Raw genomic sequence first — 19,171 nt, forward strand, 5'->3', positions numbered from 1 at the left:
TGATCCAAAAACTTATTCAGTTCTACTTACAAGCTGGGCCCACAGGCAGACACACACACAAAATGAAAAGAAACCCAGAGTCTTTATTGGACCTCACACCTGAGAAGAGAGACAAGCTGGGGGTCAAAGTTCGGTGGTGTACCTGACCATCAGAGGAAGGGTGTGCTCCGCGATGCGGCACCTGACAATGGCTGCTGGTTTGGTCCCCAGTCGCACGTGTGGGACTCGAGGTTCATGGTGGAGCTCGGGTGGTGAATAATCGGGATCCACGGAGGGAGGTCAGGGTCGTTCTGTCCTTCCTTGTAGAGGGCTGGCAGAGACACATTCGCCGCTTCGACGCCCACCAAAAACTCCTCAAAATAACTTTTAAAAGACTCTCCAAGACCTCAGAAAGACCACCTGCCTCAGAGAATGCTCGGGAATTTATCGACCTCCCTCAGCGGGGAGGGGCCTTGGTGAACACACCTCGCTGTCCGCCTCTGATTGGACAGGTCCTACGCCCACCTTTCCGGGGTGGGGCCTTGGCCCCTGCCGGGAAACCCCAGCCAGTCTTCCATGGGGGTTCATACTTGACAAGTAACAGTATCAATGTTGCACAGGCCGTCGTGCAAGAGTCACAACATTTGTGGAAGGAACATTGGTGGAAGCGGCAAGGAATGGCTGCAAGACCCTGCCTTGGTACGTCAGAGTGCTTTAGACATCGGGTGGGTCGTGGAATGTGATGGGAAATGGAATGGTTGTTGGTTGTTCGTTGGATGTAAAGATTTAATAACCCAACTAAAAAGAAATCGCAATGCACACCTTTGATTCTGGCACTAGACAAAAGGAAAGGGGGAAAGGGATCTGACGACACACATACTTAACGACATAACTGACTTTTGGGACATCTGTATGTTGAATGCAAATGGTTTCCAGATCCATAACAATACATATATATATATATATATATATATATATATATATATATATATATATATATATATATATATATATATATATATATATACATATACATTAGGGTGGTCCAAAAAAGTCGAAAAAATAGAATGTTGCTCCACAAGCTTAATATTATTCTAATATGATCTAATCACGCGCATAAATTTTTTTAGCTTGATCGGAAGTGATTTCGAGGTCGCTCCATATGACGACTTTTCATTTCATGACTTGAATTATTTAGGGTATGATCAGGTACGATTACGGGTACTTCTGGATGTCCGAGGTGGAAATGGAGTGTATTTTCGAACTCAGTGGGGTCGATTTACTCTAAGAAATGTTTAGACAGACGACAAATTAATTGTAGATTAGAAAATATCGAAATGATTTGGATTAGTTACTCAACTCCAGTAATGATAAATCTTGTTTTCGGTCATATTTTCGAAATGGTACCTAATTCAATGTCGGTGCAGTCATTTCTTCGAGAAAATCGACCCCATAGAGTTCGAAAATGCACTCCATTTCCACCTTGGACATCCAGAAGTACCCGTAATCGTACCTGACCACACCCTAATTTAACCAACTCATGAAACTAAAAGTCGTCATATGGAGCGACCTCTAAGTCACCTCTGATCAACTTAAATTTTTTTATGCGCGTTAATGAATCATCGTGGAACAATTTCAAGCTTGTGGGGACAACATCGGAATTTGTTTTGGTGTTTTTGGACCACCCTTATATACATATATAAATACATACATGCATACATATATATCAGCATCAGTGAAGCGACGGGTTGTATTTGCGAGTCTTGGTATACATATTTACTGGATACATTTATATATATATATATATATATATATATATATATGTATATATAAGTATAGATACATATATGTGTGTGTATGTATATATATATATATATATATATATATATATATATATATATATATATATATATAATATATATATACATATTTATGTGGATACATATTTATATATAAATATACATATATATATACATATATATATATATATATATATATATATATATATATATATATGTATATACATATTTGTATATTTATATATAAATATATGTATAAATATAAATATGTATATACGTAAATATGTCTATATGTATATATATATATATATGTATATATATATATATATATATATATATATATATATATATATATATATATATATATATATATATATATATATATACATACATATATGTGTGTTTATATGTATATATACAAATATACATATAAATAAATACATGTGAACACATATATACACATATACTCTGACGATGTGAAGGGGAGGGGGATGAAGAAAGAGAAAGGGAGAGAGAGGGGGGATGGGAGGCAGAGAGAATGAAGGGGGGGGGGGGGAGGAGTGAGCAGAAGCGAGGAGTGGGTGAAGAAGGGGAAGATAGGAAGGGGAGAAAAGCAAGGAAAGGGGGTTGAGGTGAGGAGAGGAATGCCTCATGGAACATTGCTATACACTGCGGGAAAGAGGGGTGTGAGAGAACGACAGAGGTGTTTGAGGAGAGTGCTGCATTTTATTCGGAGGGGGAGTGAGCAGGGGACAGGTAGATAGAGTGGTTGGGGGGGGGGGGAAGAAAAAAAAGAGAAAGGTGAGTGGTGGAGGTGGGGTTAGCAGAGAAAATGACATGATATGCCTCATGACTGAACACAAATAAAAAACAAAACCTCATATCAGAATAGCTGTACACACAACAACACAACAGAGTTTGGGGTGTTAACCACTGGCACATCTGCAAAAACTTTGATATCCCAGTTACAGAAAATTCATGAGTACATTAACCAAAAGCATGGACTGAAAACATGGAAGTACCGCTCACGTTCGACCTAATGATCCCATCAAGCATGAACATTGAAAACAAAGCATTGCAACCAGACATCATACTTAGGGAGAAAACAGAGAGAATAAGGCATAGCAATGTGAGGTGTTAATTCCAGTGATTTTGGACGAAACAATTCAGAAATCAAGAAAACTACCAACTAATGAGACCTCAAGAATGAAGTGAAAAGATTCTGGAAGCTGAAGAATGTTAAAGTTGCAACAGTGATAGTTGGAGCTTAAGGAATGATGACAAAGAACCTCACAGAGGTATTAAAAACCATCCCGAGGAATATTATTACAAACGAACGACAGTTGGAAGCTGTCCAGGGCTCAGTAACGATCCTGAAGAGAGCCCTCTGCACAAAACTTTGAGAACAGAAAACTTCACAGCCTGGTCCATGAATCGTGACCCCTTACCAAAATGAAGGAGGACACTTTGAGCCTGCCCTGGGAGGACTCCATTCCACATTCTGAAACTCACATATGAAGATACCAATGAACGAAACAAACACACACACACACACACACACACACACACACACACACACACACACACACACACACACACACACACACACACACACACACACACACACACACTATAAGGTTGGTTTTATCTCTTCACCTGGGACATGTGACTTCTTTTCTTGGAATGTAATATTGGAGGAAAGCAAAAAGCTGAAAGGACAGAGAACATTTTATATTGAATGAGACAGACCTGCAGAAGCAATGAATATGGCAGGGTGATGAAAACTGTGCCTATTTGTTTATTTTCCAACAACAGTCGACATTGCACTTTTTTGTGAGTTGTTGAACTTTAGCATAGGCCTACTTATTTCAGTCCTGAGTCATTGTACCTTTCATGCAATCTGCACACTGTTTCATGATATGTGAATGCAAATTTTGAGACATTCTTGCAGAACACATTTGCTTGTTTTAAGCAGAAAGATTAATTTCGAAAACAGACAACTTGTGTAACAGTTTTCTTTGAAACATTTCATAACTGTTCCGAAGTTATTGGTGAGGAAATTTACTCCAGTTATATATATATATATATATATATATATATATATATATATATATATATATATATATATATATATATATATATATATATATATATGTATATATATATATATATATATATATATATATATATATATATATATATATATCTCTCTCTCTCTCTCTCTCTCTCTCTCTCTCTCTCTCTCTCTCTCTCTCTCTCTCTCTCTCTCTCTCTCTCTCTCTTCCCTCTCTCTCCTCCCTCCCTCTCTCCTCTTCCCTCTCTCCTCCTCCCTCTCTCCTCCTCCCTCTCTCCTCCTCCCTCTCTCCTCCTCCCTCTCTCCTCCTCCCTCTCTCCTCCTCCGTCTCTCTTGTGCAAGTTTCATCTCTCCATTATTTGAGCTTTTATCATGGTTCTTTCAAAGTATCAATCTTTCTTTTTCCACAAGTACTTTGGTTTATGGATTACCGCTTGCATGTAACAACAAAAAAAAAGTTCATGGACTGCTCTTGCTAAATTTTTGACTTCTGAAGGAAACCTTATAATTTGTAAAACAAGAAAAGCTAAGCTTCCTGTTGATGCTGACATTTCAGGTCAGACAAGTCAAAACAAGAAAAAGAGCAATCAGAGATTGCAGAACCTCACCAGAACTTGTTTTGTGTGGTGTTTATGTAGTGGTGTGTTTCGTAATTAGTAAGAGACATAACTAGAACTGCCACTTTGTAACTGTTGGCAGGGATGACGGTGTCCCAAGATGTTCCGCTTTGATGCAACTCCGCTTTGATTGGTCACCTGACCCTGACCCATGCGGTTTTTTATTATTATTATTATTATTATTATTATTATTATTATTATTCAATTGAATTTCGAATGGGATGAAAATAAATTCAATTCAAATCAAATGGAAGACCAAATAGGTAAAGTCCTGCATTGGAGTCATCAGAAGGAATCTGAACAAACAAAAAGCAAATATTAAGTCATCAGGAGGAACCTGGATAGGATTTGCATTTCAGCTGCTACTGCTCCACCCTCAAACCCATCGAGGGACAGCAAAGTGAACCTTATTTTTTTGTTTTAAATCCCCCAAAAAATCAAAAAGAACCCAGATCAAAAAAATGAAATAATTCTGACTGCCAGCCCATGCCTCAAAAATTTTCTTATGATCAGATGTAGCGTTCTACATTTGCATTTATGACGTCATAACAAAGGCACCTATGAGGTCATAAAAATCACACATTCCCCATGATGGAGTGCTTGCACTGTGCCAAGTTTCATTTTTTTCCTTGGTGCGGTTTCAGAGATATAGAGGTCCAATCTTTTTCCGTTTTTTCACCATGGCTGCCACACCACGTGACCTATGATGTCATAATTATCATTAAAACATTCCACATGAGCGTTACGGTGAAAATTTTCTCTCAATCCGACAAGCGGTTGCATATAAAAACACTAAAGTTATGTGCGGACAAACAAACAAACAGACAAAGAAGAAGAAGACGTCGTGAAAAGCACAAGACTTGCAAAATCCAGAAAATAAATTCAACCTCAAAAATAATTGGTGGTTGAATTCAATGACCAATTCTGCAACTCCTCTTCAAATCCCATCAATTGGATGAAAATTGATAATTTTAGAAATCCGGCCTATGTTGATGTTTTTGCTGACGTTGATCTCAAAAATAATTGGTTGCTTGAATTCAGTGCCCTGAAATATAAATCCTCTTCAAATTTCAAGTCAATCGGATGAAAAATGACGATTTTAGAATTATGACCTTTGACCTTTAACCTCAATATCAATAGGCTTCTCAGTTGAGACGACCTCCACAACTTGGTAAAGTTTCATGATGATCGGTTTGGAATTGTGACCTGTAGGCGATTGACAGACAGACAGACAAACATACAGATAGAATAACAAAATCGACAAACCAATATACTGGAAAAATCTTTGATTTTGCAAGTAACAAACAGACAGACAGACAGACAGACAGACAAACAGACAAACGGACCCAAATGCAAGCTGTTAGGGTTAGGGTTAGGGTTCGTTAGTCACTCTGTGCAAGTTTCGCCAAGGGCAGGTCGGGGTCCGTGCTGTGCTTCGCACGAGGCCGCCACGTGCGCGCCTGCGTGAGTGAAATCCGCTCCGGAAACGCACGCCGTGGATGAGCCGATCCTTCGGCAAGGATAAAAATGAAAAAAAACATGAACGGATGGAATCCCCAAAAAAAACCCAACATTTAAGTATGAAGGAATGACAAGGTAGGAATGATACCGCAATGCAACACCACAATCCTTTTTTGGATTGCCATCACGACATCTTTTGACATTTTTGTTATTGGTGGCAATGGTAACAATTTTATGAAGATGTCTGTGTGGAGGTCATTGTTGATTTGTAGTTTGGGTTGGTGTAATTACCTCCGCCACAGAAGGTTGATGGAGGTTATGTTATTACCCTTGTCTATCTGGTTGTTACTTGATGAAAAATGTTTTTTGCCAAGTATGTTGGTCTGTTGCGTTTATTTGTCTGTCTGTTTGTTTGTTTGACACATGATTTTTGTCCACAGTTTTCAAGCAATTGTTCTGAAATTTTTTTTTGAGTGTGTAGGTGACCAGCCAATGACAGCATCGCTGAATTTTGGTGAAGATCCGAATTCGGATCCGGATCTGAAAATCTTTCAAGTGATTCTTCACCATTGAGAGATAGGGCAAAAACGATATTGAGCACAATATTTCAAAAAGTTCGGGACGGATTCAGATGAAACTTGGTGGACATATTGAGAGTGTGACAAGGACTAATTGGTTCGATTTGGGGGAAGATCTGAATCCGGATCTGGCAAAAAAAATTTTGATTGCTTCTTCACCATTTGAGAGGGCTAAAACAATATTGCGTGACACCTCAAAACTTTGTGGACGATTCAGACGAAACTTGGTGGGCAGGTTCGGGTATGGAACAAGAAAGAAATGATTCGATTTTCGTGAAGATCTGAATCCAGATCCGGAATCGAGAATTTTGCAAGTGAATCCTCACCATTGAGAAAAAGGGCAAAAACGATATATGGCACAATGTCTCAAAAGGTTATGGATGGATTCTGCAGAAACTTTGTGAACACGTTTGGTGTGTGAAAAGGACGAATTGATTAAATTTTTGTGAAGATCCGAATCCCGATCAGGATTGGAGAATTTTTCAAGTGCTTCCTCACCATTGAGAGATGGGGCCAAAAACTATGTTGAGCATGATCTCTATGAAAGTTGAGGCTGACCCACAAAATGAAGTCTAAGAGTTGGTTAGTTGACAAGAACAAGTTGAATCGATTTTGGTTAAGGTCCGGATTCAGTTTACTAATACAAAATTTAAACTGTTCAACCTGGCGGAGGTCTGTGCTCCGAGTGTCATTCCGTTTCGCCAAGTGTCACTCTCCAGGGGTGATTTTTCATTTGTTTGTTCGTTGCAAAATCGAAAATTTTTCAAGTTTATTGGTCAGTCGATTTTGTTATTGGATTCGCTAGATATCCCTTATTGTCGGGTTTTCCGTGTGTGTGTGTGTGTGTGTGTGTGTGTGTGTGTGTGTGTGTGTGTGTGTGTGTGTGTGTGTGTGTGCGTGCGCGCGCAACACGAGGCTCCACAGCACGAACCAGCGAACCGATTTCGATGAAACTTGGCGAAACAGGTGCCATATGGGGTGGGATTGTGCGCGTTTGAGTTTCGTTGCTAAGCAACCACCCGTTACTATGCAGCGGCCGAAAAACCGTGTTCACTATTTTCAATACTTGTCCTACAGTTTTGAATGTGGAGAAACGAGACTTCGGAATTAAACACTTCGAGATATTTAGAAAATTTTACTCGAGACGATTTTTGATTTAGGTTTTATTTTTCAAATGGTCGTCCTTCAAAAATCGGGTGTCTATTTACCATCATTTTTTATGAGGGGCTTGGGAAAGTGGGCGGAGCTTCGGGAAAGTGGACGTGGTCGATGAAAAGTGGGAGTGGAGTAGGGAAGTGGGCGTGGCTTATGAAAAAGTGGGCGTGGTTTATGAAAAATAATGTGTGGCTCAGGAGGTGGTCAAACAAGAGCATTGAGAGAAGTTTATCTGGTTTTCCGTGTGTGTGTGTGTGTGTGTGTGTGTGTGTGTGTGTGTGTGTGTGTGTGTGTGTGTGTGGGTGTGTGTCTGCAACACGAGGCTCCACAGCACAAACCAGCAAACCAATTTCGATGAAACTTGGCGAAACAGGTGCCATATGGGCTGGGAGTGTGCATGTTTGAGTTTCGTTGCTAAGCAACCACCCGTTGCTATGCAGCATCCGAAAAACCGTGTTCACTATTTTCAATACTTGTCCTACAGTTTTGAATGTGGAGAAACGAGACCTCGGAATTAAACACTTCGAGATATTTAGAAAATTTTACTCGAGCCGATTTTTGATTTACATTTTATTTTTGAAATGGTAGTCCTTCAACAATAGGGTGTCTATTTACCGTCATTTTTATGAGGAGTGCCAGTTGGCAAAATACGCAATAGGAAAAATCTTGCCAGGCAGAGGAACAATTGTATGTGAACCAATACGTCTTGGCAATGAATCTTCGTCGGTGGATCTGTCAGAATGAAAAGCATCATATCCAGCGCTTCGATCCTCGCGGATCCCTCGTCGCGTACCGGCTTGTTCTGTCTGTTTGTCTGTCTGTTTATCGCCTGCAGGTCACAATTTTAAACCGATAGTCACGAAATTTCACCACATGATAGAGTTTGTCAGAAGGAAAAAGCCTCTGGGTTTTGAGGTCAAAAGGTCAACACAAAGGTCAACAACTTCGGTGAGATTTCTAAAATCCTCAATTCTCATCCAATTGACTTGAAATTTGAAGAGGATTTATATTTCAGGTCATTGAATTCAACCAGCCAATTATTTTTGAGGTCATCATGGACCAAAAGGTCAACATAGGCCCAAGGTCAACAACCAATGTGGTATAGCTAAAATCCTCAATTTTCATCCCATTGACTTGAAATTTTAAGAATATTTGCAAAACAGGTCACTGAGCTCAACCACCAATTATTTTTGAGGTCAAATTTGTTTTATGGATTTAGCAAGTATCGTGCTCTGCACGACGTCTTCTTGTTTGTGTGTTTGTGAACAAAATATTTCAAAATGTTGTGGACAGATTTGGACGAATTTTTGTGGCGAGCTTGGATATGTGCAAAGGAGTAAATTATTCGATTTTATTGAAGATCTGAATCTGAGAATTTTTAAGTGATTCTTCACCATTGGGAGATGGGGCCAAAAAACGACATGTAGCAGGATATCTCAAGAGGTTGTGGATGGATTCGGCCGAAACATGGTGGACACATTGGGTGTGGGACAAGGAAGAATTCATTCAATTTTGGTGAAGATCTGAATCTGGGTCCAATCATTAAAAAAAAAAAGATTCATCACCATTGAGAAATCGGGCTAAAACGATATTGCACAAATCCTCAAAACTTTGTGGACGGATTCAGATAAGACTTCGTGGACAAGTTGGGTGTGGGACAAGGACGAATTGATTCGATTTTGGTGAAGATCCGAATATGGATCTGGATCCGAGAATTTTTTCAGTCATTCTTCACCGTTGGGTGATGAGGCTAAAATGATATATAGCATGATATTTCAAAAATATATCGACGGATTCGGTTGAAACTTGGTGGGTGAGTTGGTTAGGTGACAAGAACAAGCTGATTAAATTTTAGTTCAGGTCCAAATTCAGATCCAGCCTATGAGTGGGATACAAAACATAAACGAATCCGCCTGGCGGAGGTATGCTTTCGACTGAGTGTCCTCATTTTGTATTTTATTAGCCCTCGTTGAACTTCGTCTGAAATGGGGGCTTATGGATTTGGTCTCGATTTTCGTGTTTGTGCATGCGTGCATGTGTGCACGACCATATCTCGGACATGTATGGACAGATTTTATTCATACTTGGCACAAAGACAACACATGATGATGTACATATGCACGTCATTTTTTTTTTCGACATCAGATCGAATATGGCCGACTGGCGGCCATTTTAGTCGAAAAAAACCCCCCAAAAACCCGTGTCGAACACGTCCTCAACCATTTCTCAGACAAGCATTTACCAATGTTGTTCCAACTTGGCTCACAGATAATGAATGATGGCGTGCATATGCCCATCCTTTTGTTTTTGAGATCAGATCCAAGATGGCTGACTGGCGGCCATTTTAGTTGTAAAAACCCCGATGTTCAACACATCCTCAACCATTTCTCAGACGTGCATTTACCGATGTTGTTCAAACTTGGCACCAAGATAATGAATGATGGCTTACATAAGCGTGTCCTTTATTTTTTGAGACCAGATCGAAGATTGCTGACTGGTGGCCATTTTGTTACTTTAATATTTCCCCAACCATTTCTCAGACATGCATATTCCGATTTTCTTCAAACTTGGTTCGAGTACAGTACATGATGGCATCCAAATGCACGTCACTTTATTTTGCGATCTGATAAAAGATGGCTGACTGTTCGATTGGTGGCCATTTTAGTTGTACATAAATAAGGGTACATTGATTTGATTTCCACTCCTTTCACTCCATGGAGCAAAATTACTAAAGCAACAGGGGCTATGACATTGGATGTCTTTTTTACTTGTTTGTTGTGGGGTTGAGATGGAGAAATGTCAAAAGATGTCCTGATTTCGACACATACATTTTGATTTGATTTGATTTGACGTATTATACTCTGCAGAGCGTGGGTGTGTACATGTATGTGTAATGCATAGATTTATGTTTGTAATCTGTGTATGCCGCTATTTGTGAGGTTTTTGATGTTTGTGCTGCATGTACTGAATGTAAATACCTGAAGCAGGGTGAATAAAATCGGTCCATACATGTCCGAGATATGGTTGTAGACGAACTCACGCATACACGAACACGAAAATCGAGACCAAATCCATGAGCCCCCATTTCGGACTAAGTCCAATGGCGGCTAATAACACATTCAGCATATGCAAGTGGTGAAAATGTGTACTCGGTCAGATTAAAATAAGTTTTTGCGATCCAGCTAAACGACAGTTGAGAGGGACATTGCTGGAACATTCATTATTGCTTTCATGTTATTATATTTGACCACAAGTGTATGGATTTTTACATGCATGGATGTGTAGCCGAGTGGCCCTCCCCACTCCCCCACCCCCACACATGCACACTGCACTGAACCCCCCCCCCCCAAAAAAAAATCACCAAAATTGGAGTCATTAGTTGGCATAAAGCAAGTATAACCGAGGACTGTGAGTCATTGAGTGAGTCATAAAGTTTGTGTTAAATGGACACAGCTGACCATTACTGTGTCAGGGAGGAGCATCAAAAACAGTGGATTATGTGTGGACTTGCAAGAACATTGATTACTTCCTGATAATTCAACACCAAACGATAATTGTCATTTTAATCAGTCTTAAGGATTAATATTTTTCATACTATCCACACTCATACATTCTGTTCGATTCTAAATCGACGGACTGGACGCCAATCCTCTTTTTTGATCGAAATATGAGGAATTGTAAACGGTAAAAATTTCAGGCGGATATTAAGCATGGCTTTCGAATTAATAAATCAGAATGACTAATGATTAACGTCCAATGGTGGAAATTATAATTGTGCATAATGCATGGAAAATGAATAATTACTGATAATGATATGATCATGTAATTCTGCCTTTTTGAAACCTTCTCAATTTCACTTCAAGAGAGAAAGTTGATGCTTGTATTAGAAGGTCAAACATCCATAAATGTCAGATGCTTAAGAGTGTGAGAAGTAAATTCAAGGTATTCTACAAATTATTGATGCAATTATTATGTCTCTTTATAAATGTTTCAGACAGAAATGGAATACCATGGAGCAGTCATATATAAGAAACAGTATGGTGGATTTTACATGAAAACATGGCAAATCGGAGAGAGAGAGAGAGAGAGAGAGAGAGAGAGAGAGAGAGAGAGAGAGAGAGAGAGAGAGAGAGAGAGAGAGAGAGAGAGGCGCAGAGAGAGAGGGGCAGAGAGAGAGAGAGAGAGAGAGAGAGAGAGAGAGAGAGAGAGAGAGAGAGAGAGAGAGAGAGAGAGAGAGAGAGAGAGAGAGAGAGAGACACACAGAGAGAGAGAGAGAGACACACAGAGAGAGAGAGAGAGAGAGAGAGAGAGAGAGAGAGACACAGAGAGAGAGAGAGAGAGAGAGACACAGAGAGAGAGAGAGAGACACAGAGAGAGAGAGAGACACAGAGAGAGAGAGAGAGAGAGACACAGAGAGAGAGAGGCGCAGAGAGAGAGGGGCAGAGAGAGAGGCGCAGAGAGGCCTCACCAAAAAAAAATTCTCAATCATCACAAACATCATTTTTTCCCAAGTCTGCAACTCACAAACCCAATCATTTATTGATCAATAACGGCCGTTCCTAAAGCATTAAACGAACCTTTTAAAAGATGTTATGAATAATACTTATTCGACAACACCAAACACATAAATTAATTGCAAAACTCGAAATAGTGTTTTTTTCTCTAATGTTAGGAACTATATTAACCTGTAAGAAATTGATAGATTTTCTGACTGCCAAGACCATCAGCTGAGCTGCATTGTTCATCGAAGTTTGAGCAATTTCAGCCCAGGACCTCTCCGAATAGTGGATCCACAACCACGGATCTCGGTCAATGTACATTTACATCCTCAGCTGTGTTTTCAGTCACCCAACAATGCAATCTCAATATTCAAACTTTCTGCCTTTCTTGTTGGAGATCTTAATTTACAAGAAACGCCTGCTCCCTATGGAAGTGGCAAAAGGGAAGGTTGCGGGGAGGGGGTTAGGGATTTAAGTTGGTGGTGACCATCCGAAAGAAGTAGTAGAATGTTCCCATGCACATCCTGAGTACGACCACAACTTTCAATGCATTTTGATCCACAAACAAACAATCAAACACTAATGTTTCAATGCTTTCCCCACACATCTATGATGAATATAGTTTTCATTATACTATAACAGAGAATACGGGACTTTTGAAATGATGTAATCCACCCCAAAATGCTTGGTGTGTGTGCGTATGTGTGGTTTGCGTTATCCACTGCCGCTGCTCGCCAATTCACTAATTGTATTAACAGTAGGCAATGATAGGAACTCGACAACACCTCACATCCATGAATATTGATCGTATTTCAGATATTTTAGTGCCTCCGATTTGCATCCAGGAACGCCATTATGGCCAACAATGCTGTCATGGCACTTCAGCAAAATATTCTTTCAAAGAAACTCTCTCTCTCTCTCTCCTCTCTCTCTCTCTCTCTCTCTCTCTCTCTCTCTCTCTCTCTCTCTCTCTCTCTCTCTCTCTCTCTCTCTCTCTCTCTCTCTCTCTCTCTCTCTCTCTCTCCTCTCTCTCTCTCTCTCTCTCTCTCTCTCTCACTCTCACTCTCACTCTCACTCTCACTCTCACTCTCACTCTCACTCTCACTCTCACTCTCACTCTCACTCTCACTCTCACTCTCACTCTCACTCTCACTCTCACTCTCTCTCTCTCCCCTCTCATCTTTAGTTGTCCTACCCTTCCTCCCGCCCTTGGTTCACTGAAGCTTGGGACGAGGCAGTTGTCCTGAAACAACTTGCCTTTGCCTCATGGAAAGCAAACCCAACTGAGGGTAATCTCAGTTCCTTCCATAAAGCTTGGAACAAGTGTGTATCTACCCTCAGGAGAGCCAGAAAACAACATCTTTCTAATCTTAAATCTGAACTCTCAAATCTCTCTCCCTCCTCTAAATCCTAGTGGTGTCTAATCAAATCTGTTTCTGGTGTAAGTTCCCCCTCCATCCCCTCCCTTACCCCAAATGGCCTCACTGCTGATACCGCACGTGAAAAGGCTGAATGTCTAAACTCGGTGTTTGCATCTAAATCTTGTGACCAAAACCCATCACTTTCTCTACCCATCTTACCCAGTCGCACTCAACTGTCCCTGGATTCTGTGTCTTTTCTCCTAACAAGGTGGAGAGCTTGCTGTCAAACCTCGACTCAGATTCTGCAACCGGTCCAGAAGGCATCAGCCCATGTGTCCCAAAAACCTGCTCCTCTGCTCTTGCTCACCCTCTCTCTGTTCTATTCTCCCTCTCATTTGCTCATGGTCATCTGCTATCTGCTTGGAAATCAGCAAACATTACTGCCCTATACAAAAACAGATCACTTCAACTACAGACCAATCAGCCTTCTCCCAATCATCAGCAATGTTATGGAATCCATCATCGCTCCAGACATTAAATCCTTCCTCTTCTCCAATGGCCTGATTTCCGATCATCAATTTGGTTTCAGACCAGGTCACTCTACCCTGGATATGCTGCTTCTGCTCTCCCAACAATGGATGGAGGTCCTCAAAGCTGGACATGAAATCAGAGCCATATCCCAAGACATATCGCGTGGTTTTGACATGGTCTGGCACCCTGCCCTGCTCACCAAACTCTCTTCCTATTGTATCCAAGGCCATCTCCACTCATGGCTCAGACTTCCTCTCCTGTCACAGTCAACGTGTGGCCCTAAATGGAGTTATTTCATCCCCTCTTCCTGTCCAGGCTGGAGTTCCTCAAGGTAGCGTTCTAGGCCCTGTTCTTTTTCTGGTTTTCATCAATGATCTCTCTAACTCTGGAAAATCCTCTTTATATCTTTGCTGATGACTCCACCCTCTGCCGTACCATCTGTCATCCCTCAAACTGGCAAGCAGCAGCTTCTTCGCTCACTATAGATCTGGGTAAAATCACAAACTGGTCCAACACGTGGAACATGTCTTTCAATCCGGACAAATCTCACACTCTCACTATGTCTCTCCGAAAGGACCGTTGAGAAAACCCCCCCATCCATTTTCTCAACAATCCTCTGGGAGAAGTCCTTTCAAGCTTCTGGATCTCACTATCTGCCATTATCCTTCCTAGGAAAGCCACATTTCCAACCCGGCCTCCAAAGCCAGTCGCCGACTGGGAATCCTCCGTCGTGCAAAGTCCTGCCTTGGCCCACCTGAGCACCTGGCCACATACAAAGCTATCATCCGCAGCCTGGTGGAGTACTGCTCTCCCCTTGGGCTGGTGCTCCTGCCTCCCACCTTTCTTGGATTCACGTTGTGGCAACCAAGGCAATTAGGATCATTGTTGTCTCCAACGATGAGGCTGAGTCTTTGGGTCTCTCACACTCTCACCGCAGGCAGGTCGGTGGTCTTTCTGCCTTCTCCCATCTACTCTCCAGTCTCGCCACCCCCCCCCCCCGCTCTGTCTGCGATTTGTCCCCACCGAAATTCTGCAGGACATTCAAGGACCGCTAACAACCCCCTTCTGGTAAAACTACCAAATCACGAATCACTGCTCACCTTCACCCTTTCATTCCTCTTTTTTCCCACCTTTGGAATAAACTCCCTCACTTTGTTCAATCCCATTCTTCCCTCCAGGCCTTCAAAACAGCTGTTCACCACCACCCCGATCCAAATCCTCGATCTTTTCCACCCCCTTTAATCCACCACAAACCCACCTCCTTCAAATTCCCTGCTTTCCTTCCTGAAAGTCCCTGTAGTGTCCATCTTGTATTCCCCATGTTCCCCGCCCCATCCCTCTCCCTTCCACAGATCTCCTAATGTCTCTGTTCCCCACTGTTTTGTCCTTCCCACTCCCTCCCCTCTTGTCTCATGCCCCCTTGTTTTGCGTTATGTATTCGCTGTCATACGAGCCTCGACCAGGTATGCAAAAAAAAAAGGATCATGTGCTGATCATGGAGTTAATGGCATTTAAACCTGAGATAAGATATCAACATCACTTGATATCATGGGCCATGTGCTGATCATGGAGTTAATGGAATTTAAACCTGAGATAAGATATCAACATCACGTGATATCATGGGCCATGTGCTGATCATGGAGTTTATGGAATTTAAACCTGAGATAAGATATCAACATCACGTGATATCATGGGCCATGTGCTGATCATGGAGTTTATGGAATTTAAACCTGAGATAAGATATCAACATCACGTGATATCATGGGCCATGTGCTGATCATGGAGTTTATGGAATTTAAACCTGGGATATCAACATCACGAGATATCATGAACCAAGTGATGAGATTTGAACAGCAGCGTGAACTATTGAAATTTCATGATAAACTGTAAAAGGCTCAACACGACAGGTAACCTTTGCCTTTTAAACAGATTTTACCTTTCACGTCAAATCTCGAAGTGCTAAACCAGGGATGAAGGGCTTTTTGTGAATGCCAACCTTTACACCCCCATGAGTAGTGTGACAGTGTGGTGCCGGGGTAGCACATTTACCACTGAGCTATCGAGCCTGGAGTTTGAGTCTTGATCCGATTGGACCCTGTCGGGTTGGTGGGACATCGTTGGTGGAAAACGATGTGTATATCAGTTCGGTGACACCCTATCGGACGGACGTTAAACCTGCACACCTGTCGGGTCACATTACTTGGTGGCACATATGGAATATCCCTCATTGTCTTCGGACCAAAAAGTCGGCGTGTTATCTCCGGCATCTTGGGGTCATGGGACAGCCGATGATAATATGTAGGTACACATTGTTATCTGTATTCTGCTGTTCCGCCCCAAGGTGGGTTCAGTTATGCCGCAGCAGTTTGTTGAGGTTGGCCAATGCTATATTTTAATTATATATTTTTAATTATTCCGATGTCCCTGCGGGGATGGCCGAGGGAGGTTTTTGGTGCAGGTCTTTCATGAACCGGCTGGTCAGCCTGACATTCGACTGAGGTTCGGGCAGGAATTTGGAATTTGTTCACAATGCCAGTAATAGCTCGCCTACTCTTCATAAAGGACACCGTGGGGTCTTCAAGGTCTACCAACTGATGTCGGACGACACCAACTGATGTCCACCAACTTAATCAATCACCCTGCCTGTGAAACACCAGGACGGCAGTTTATTGCAAGGTCAGGAATCGAAGCCAGACTTGACTGCTTGGAGCCGAATATGTGGTCCTCCGAAGTCTGAGCCATCCTTCCAGCCCACACATCCACAGGAGGAGGTCTATGTTTGTGTGAAGAAGTATAGCCTACCTCTTAGTTGGTCATTAATTTAATTATCCGACTTGTTCATTCTTGCAGATCGAATGTTTCATTTGTTTGTTATTTAAATTACTTAAACCTGGGGTTTCGTGACAATCTTGAATTTGGCTTGAATACTCCTTCTCTTGTTCTCCCATCATTCGCATATTTCTCTTTCGACCAAGAATGACTTCTTTGGAAAGTATGAATTGTTGTCATACTTGTTTTTATTGCACGTTGGTGACAGAATGAAGAAACGGGATAAATGGACACAAAGAAAAAAAAAGGGCGGGAATTGAGGGGGGGGCACGGGGAGCCGGAGACCCGGGCCGAGGGAGGAGCGGGTGGTAGGTGTGAAGCGCCCACGCGGATAGCTCATTAGGGAGATGGCAGACGCACGGTGCTGTTGCTTCCGTGCTTTTTCGCGCCTTTCTCTGGAAAATATAGCCATTTCAGGCGCCGCTGACTCGCCTTGGCAGAGGACAGACTATGTAAGCCGTGACGTGTGCAGATCCCGGATTCCAGCTCCTATTATAACCCGACCGTTCAGCTTCTCCTCTTCCCGAGATTTTCATGCACACGGTTACTCACACTCGGCAGGTATACATAATAACCCGGTCCTCCACACGGCGCACATTGGAATTAACCACAACTAAGGTTTTGTTCCATTAAAAAGATCGGAATTATTTCAGGGACTTCATCTGCTGGTGAAGGAATTTCCATGTTTACCTGTTGGAAGGAAAATTCTGGAAAGGGAACATCAGTGTTCACCTGCTGGCATGGGAATTTCATCATTCACCTTGTGGGGAGGGATTTCCTAAATTCACCTGATGTGAAGGGAATTCCTAAATTTACCTGATGTGAAGGGAATTCCTAAATTTACCTGATGTGAAGGGAATTCCTAAATTCACCTGAAGTGAAGGGAATTCCTAAATTCACCTGATGTGAAGGGAATTCCTATATTGACCTGATGGAGAACGAATTCCAAAATTCATCTGATCTGAAGGGAATTCCTTAATTCACCTAATTTGAAGGGAATTCCTGAATTGACCTGATGGAGAAGGAATTCCAAAATTCATCTGATCTGAAGGGAATTCCTTAATTCACCTAATTTGAAGGGAATTCCTGAATTGACCTGATGGAGAAGGAATTCCAAAATTCATCTGATCTGAAGGGAATTCCTAAATTCACCTAATTTGAAGGGAATTCCTGAATTGACCTGATGGAGAAGGAATTCCAAAATTCATCTGATGTGAAGGGAATTCCTAAATTCACCTAATGTGAAGGGAATTCCTGAATTGACCTGATGGAGAGGGAATTCCAAAATTCACCTGATGTGAAGGGAATTCCTAAATTCACCCGATGTGGAGGGAATTCCTAAATTCACCTCATGTGAAGGGAATTCCTAAATTCACCTCATGTGAAGGGAATTCCTAAATTGACCTGATGGAGAAGGAATTACTAAATTCACCTGATGTGAAGGGAATTCAAAAATTCACCTGATGTAAAGGAAATTCCAAAATTGATCTGATGTGGAGGGAATTCAAAATTCACCTCATGTGAAGGGAATTCCTAAATTCACCTCACATGAAGGGAATTCCTGAATTGACCTGATGGAGAGGGAATTCCTAAATTGACCTGATGGAGAAGGAATTACTAAATTCACCTGATGTGAAGGGAATTCAAAAATTCACCTGATGTGAAGGGAATTCCTAAATTCACCTGATGTGAAGGGAATTCCTAAACTCACCTGATGTGAAGGGAATTCCTAAATTCACCTGATGTGAAGGGAATTCCTAAATTCACCTGATGTGAAGGGAATTCCTCTATTGACCTGATGGAGAAGGAATTCCAAAATTCATCTGATCTGAAGGGAATTCCTTAATTCACCTAATTTGAAGGGAATTCCTGAATTGACCTGATGGAGAAGGAATTCCAAAATTCATCTGATCTGAAGGGAATTCCTAAATTCACCTAATTTGAAGGGAATTCCTGAATTGACCTGATGGAGAAGGAATTCCAAAATTCATCTGATGTGAAGGGAATTCCTAAATTGGCCTGATGGAGAGGGAATTCCAAAATTCACCTCATGTGAAAGGAATTCCTAAATTCACCTAATTTGAAGGGAATTCCTGAATTGACCTGATGGAGAGCGAATTCCAAAATTCACCTGATGTGAAGGGAATTCCAAAATTCACCTGATGTGAAGGGAATTCATTAATTCACAAAATGTGAAGGGAATTACGAAATTCACCTGATGGAGAGGGAATTCCTAAATTCACCTGATGTGAAGGGAATTCAAAAATTCACCTGATGTAAAGGAAATT

This window comes from Eptatretus burgeri, chromosome 1, assembly GCF_056783735.1.
Source record: "Eptatretus burgeri isolate ZD-2024b chromosome 1, Ebu_testis_v1, whole genome shotgun sequence".
In the NCBI taxonomy this organism is placed as follows: Eukaryota; Metazoa; Chordata; class Myxini; order Myxiniformes; family Myxinidae; genus Eptatretus; species Eptatretus burgeri.